Source organism: Solanum pennellii, chromosome 2 (genome assembly GCF_001406875.1).
Source record: "Solanum pennellii chromosome 2, SPENNV200".
Classification (NCBI taxonomy): Eukaryota; Viridiplantae; Streptophyta; class Magnoliopsida; order Solanales; family Solanaceae; genus Solanum; species Solanum pennellii.
The window spans coordinates 13,530,371-13,536,381 of NC_028638.1; positions in this window are offsets into that span (position 1 = coordinate 13,530,371).

Below are 6,011 nucleotides of genomic sequence, written 5' to 3' on the forward strand. Positions count from 1 at the left end.
GACCGTGTGTGCTGTCCAAGGGCGATGATGGAATGCCACGCCCAACGTCGTTTGACCGTGCGTGCTTTCCAAAGGCGATGATGGCATGCCACGCCTGACATCATCCATCTGTGTGTAGACCAAGGGCGATGATGGCATGCCATGTCCGAGGTCGACCGACTGTGTTTTCTATCAAAGGGCTATAATGACTTGCCACGCTTTACGTCATTCAATTCTGTGTGCTGTCCAAGGGCTATGATGGCATGCACACCCGACTATGTCCGACTGTGTGTGCTTTCAAGGGCTAGGCAGGCATGCCACGCCCGACTTCGGTCAACTGTGTGTGCTATCCAAAGGAGATGATGCTATGCCATGCCCGACGTTGTCCGACCATGTGTACTGTCCAAGGGCGAAGATGGAATGCCACGTCCGACATCGTTCATTCTTGTATGTAGTACAAGAGTGATGATTGCATGCAATGACTAATGACGTCCGACAATATGTGTTTTCCAATAGATATGATGACATGCCACGCGCGATGTTGTTCTATCGTGCGTGCTGTCCAAGGGATACCCAGGTATTCCACGCCCGACGTCGTCTGACCATGTGTGCATGCCAAAGGCGATAATGGCATGCCACACCCGACATCGTCATACAGTATGTGCTTTGTAAAGGCGATGATGTCATGCAACACCTGATATAATCCATTTGTGTGTGGAGTCCAAGGGCGATGATGGAATGCCAGGTCCGACATTGTCCGACCATGCATGCGGTAAAAGGGCCATAATGGCAAGACACGCCCTCTATCGTCCGACCATATGTGTTTTCCAAGGTCTATGATGGCATGCTATGCCCTACGTCGTCAGAATGCGTGTGATGACCAAGGGCGACGATGGCATGCCGCTCCCGATGTCGTCTTACAGTGTGTGCTGTCCAAGGGCTACTCAAGCATTCCACGCTCGACGTCGTTCAAACGTGTTTTTAGTCCAAGGGCAATGATGGTATGCCACTCCCAATGTCGTCTGACCGCGTGTGCTTTCCAAAGGCGATGATGGAATGCCAGGCCCAACATCGTCCATCTGTGTGTGCAGTCCAATGCGATGATGGCATGCCACGCTCGACGTCATCTTATTGTGTGTTCTTTCCAAAGGCGATAATGGCATGCCACACTAGACATTGTCCATCTGTGTGTGCAGTCCAAGAGAGATGATGGAATGCCACGCCCGACGTCGTCCGACCGAGTGTGCTGTCCAAGGGCTTCTCTTGCATTCTACGCCCGACGTCGTCCGACCGTGTGTGTAGTCCAAGGGCGATGATGGCATGCCACGTCCGAGGTCGACCGATTGTGTGTGCTATCCAAGGTCTATGATGACATGCCACACTCAATGTCATTCAACCGTGCGTGCTGTCCAAGGGCTATGATGGCATGCCACGCCCGACGTCGTCCGACCGTGTATTCTGTCCAAAGGCTACGCAAGCATGCCATGCCCGACTTCGTTCGACCGTGTGTGCTGTCCATTGGCGATGATGGCATTCCACGCTCGAGGTTGTTCGACCATGTGTATTGTCCAAGGGCGATGATGGAGTGCCACTCCCGAAAAATTTTATTCGTGTGTGCTGTACAAGAGCGATGATGGAATTCCATGACCGATATCGTCCGAAATTATGTGTTGTCCAATGGCTATGATGACATGCCACACCCCACGTTGTCCGACCGTGTGTTCTGTCCAAGAGCTATGATGTCATGCCACACCCGACGTCGTCTGACAGTGTGTGCTGTCCATTGGCTACGCGAGCATGCCATGCCCGACATCGTCCGACCGTGTGTGGTTTCCAAGGTCCATGATTGCATGCCAGGCCCGACGTCGTCCGACGATGTGTGCTGTCCAAAGGCCATGATATCAAGCTACGCCTGATGTTATCCGACTGTGTGTGTTGTCCAAGGGCTATGATTGCATGCCACGCCCAACTTCATCCGTGCGTGTGCAGTACAAGGAAGATGATGGCATGCCACGCCCGACGTCGTTCGACCGTGTGTGCTGTCCAAGGGCGATGATGACATGCCACGTCTGACGTCATCTGACCGTGTGTCTTGTCAAAAGGCAATGATGAAATTCCACGCCCAATTTTATCCGACCGTATGTGTTTTCCAAGGGCTATGATGGCAGGCCACGCCTGATGTCGTCCGATCGTGTGTGGTGTCCAAGAGCAATGATGGCATGCCACGCCCGACGTCGTCCGACCGTGTGCTCTGTCCAAGGACCATGATGGCATGCCATGCCTGACATCGTCCATCCGTGTTTGCAGTCCTAAGGCGATGATGGCATGTCATACCCGATTTCGTCCGACCGTGTGTGTCGTCCAAGGGATATGATGACATGCCACGCCCGATGTCATCCGATCGTCTGTCCAAGGGCTATGATGTAAGTCGTGCCCGACGTCGTCCGACCGTGTGTGATGTCTAAGGGCTACTCAGGCATGCCAAGCTCGACGTTACCCGATCATGTGTTTAGTCTAAGGGAGATAATGGCATGCCACACCTGACATCATCTGACCATGTATGATGTCCAAGGTCCATGATGGCATGCCACGTCCAACGTCGTCCTCCTATGTGTGCTTTCCAAAGGAGATGATGGCATGCCACACCGGACATCATCTGTCTATGTGTGCAGTCCACGGGTGATGATGGCATGCCACGTACGAGGTCTATCGACCGTGTGTGCTGTCCAAGGGCTATGATGACATGTCATGCCTAATGTTGTTCAACTGTGAGTAATGTCTAAGGGCTATGATGGCATGCCACGCACAACGTCGTCCGACCATGTGTATTGTCGAATGGTTACGCAGGCATGCCACGCCCTACTTCGTTCGACCGTGTGTGCTCCCCAAGGGCGATGATGGAATGTTATGCCCGACATTCTTCGACCATATGTACTATCCAAGGGCGATGATGGAATGTTATGCCCGACATTCTTCGACCATATGTACTATCCAAGGGCGATGATGGAATGTTATGCCCGACATTCTTCGACCATATGTACTATCCAAGGGCGATGATGGAATGTTATGCCCGACATTCTTCGACCATATGTACTATCCAAGGGCGATGATGGAATGTTATGCCCGACATTCTTCGACCATATGTACTATCCAAGGGCGATGATGGAATGTTATGCCCGACATTCTTCGACCATATGTACTATCCAAGGGCGATGATGGAATGTTATGCCCGACATTCTTCGACCATATGTACTATCCAAGGGCGATGATGGAATGTTATGCCCGACATTCTTCGACCATATGTACTATCCAAGGGCGATGATGGAATGTTATGCCCGACATTCTTCGACCATATGTACTATCCAAGGGCGATGATGGAATGTTATGCCCGACATTCTTCGACCATATGTACTATCCAAGGGCGATGATGGAATGTTATGCCCGACATTCTTCGACCATATGTACTATCCAAGGGCGATGATGGAATGTTATGCCCGACATTCTTCGACCATATGTACTATCCAAGGGCGATGATGGAATGTTATGCCCGACATTCTTCGACCATATGTACTATCCAAGGGCGATGATGGAATGTTATGCCCGACATTCTTCGACCATATGTACTATCCAAGGGCGATGATGGAATGTTATGCCCGACATTCTTCGACCATATGTACTATCCAAGGGCGATGATGGAATGTTATGCCCGACATTCTTCGACCATATGTACTATCCAAGGGCGATGATGGAATGTTATGCCCGACATTCTTCGACCATATGTACTATCCAAGGGCGATGATGGAATGTTATGCCCGACATTCTTCGACCATATGTACTATCCAAGGGCGATGATGGAATGTTATGCCCGACATTCTTCGACCATATGTACTATCCAAGGGCGATGATGGAATGTTATGCCCGACATTCTTCGACCATATGTACTATCCAAGGGCGATGATGGAATGTTATGCCCGACATTCTTCGACCATATGTACTATCCAAGGGCGATGATGGAATGTTATGCCCGACATTCTTCGACCATATGTACTATCCAAGGGCGATGATGGAATGTTATGCCCGACATTCTTCGACCATATGTACTATCCAAGGGCGATGATGGAATGTTATGCCCGACATTCTTCGACCATATGTACTATCCAAGGGCGATGATGGAATGTTATGCCCGACATTCTTCGACCATATGTACTATCCAAGGGCGATGATGGAATGTTATGCCCGACATTCTTCGACCATATGTACTATCCAAGGGCGATGATGGAATGTTATGCCCGACATTCTTCGACCATATGTACTATCCAAGGGCGATGATGGAATGTTATGCCCGACATTCTTCGACCATATGTACTATCCAAGGGCGATGATGGAATGTTATGCCCGACATTCTTCGACCATATGTACTATCCAAGGGCGATGATGGAATGTTATGCCCGACATTCTTCGACCATATGTACTATCCAAGGGCGATGATGGAATGTTATGCCCGACATTCTTCGACCATATGTACTATCCAAGGGCGATGATGGAATGTTATGCCCGACATTCTTCGACCATATGTACTATCCAAGGGCGATGATGGAATGTTATGCCCGACATTCTTCGACCATATGTACTATCCAAGGGCGATGATGGAATGTTATGCCCGACATTCTTCGACCATATGTACTATCCAAGGGCGATGATGGAATGTTATGCCCGACATTCTTCGACCATATGTACTATCCAAGGGCGATGATGGAATGTTATGCCCGACATTCTTCGACCATATGTACTATCCAAGGGCGATGATGGAATGTTATGCCCGACATTCTTCGACCATATGTACTATCCAAGGGCGATGATGGAATGTTATGCCCGACATTCTTCGACCATATGTACTATCCAAGGGCGATGATGGAAAGCCTCACCCGACATCGTTCATTCGTATGTGCAGTACAAGAGCGATGATGGCATGCCACGCCCGACGTCGTCCGTGTGTGTGTAGTACAAGGGAAATGATAGCATGCCACGCCCGACGTCGTTCGACCGTGTGTGCTATCCAAGAGCTATGATTGCCTACCACGCTCGAAGCAATCGTGTGTGCTGTCCAAGGGCTATTATGGAATGCCACGACCAAAGTTGTCCGACCGTGTGTCTTGTCAAAGGGCAATGACGAAATTCCATGGCCAATTTCGTCCGACCTTATGTGTTGTCCAAGTGCGATGATGACATGCCACACCCGACATCGTTCGTTCGATCGTGTTTACTGTTCTAGGGCCATGATGGCATGCCACTCCCGATGTCGTTTGGCCGTTTGTGCTTTCCAAGGGCTATGATGTTATGCCACGCCCGACGTTTTCCGACTGTGTGTGTTGTCCAAGAGCTATAATGACCTACCACGCCCGATGTTGTCTGACCATGTGTACAGTCCAAGGGCGATAATGGAATGCCACGCCCGACATCGTTCATTTGTGTGTGTAGTACAAAAGAGATGATGGCATTGCCACAACCGACTTCGTCCGACATTATGTGTTGTCCAATTGGTATGATGACGTGCCACGCCCGACGTCGTCCGGTCGTGTGTGCTGTCCAAAGTCTATGATTTCTTTCCACGCCCGACGTCGTCCTACAGTGTGTGTTATCCAATGGATACGCGGGCATGCCAAATCCGACGTCGTCCTACCGTGTGTGCTGTCAAAGTCCATGATGGCATGCAACAGTCGACGTCGTCCGATTGTGTTTGATTTCCAAAGGCTAGTATGGCATGCCACGCCCGATGTCCGACTGTGTGTGAAATCCAAGGTCCATATATTAAACTACGCCCAACGTAGTCCGGACGTGAGTGTTGTCCAAGGGCTATGATTGCATGCCACACGCGACATCGTCCGTGTGTGTATAGTATAGGGCGATGATGGCATGCCATGACCAACGTCGTCCGACCGTATGTGCTGTCTTAGGGCTATGATGACCTGCCACACCCGAAGTCGTCCAATTGTGTGTGCTTTCCAAGGGCTATGATAGCATGCCACACCTGA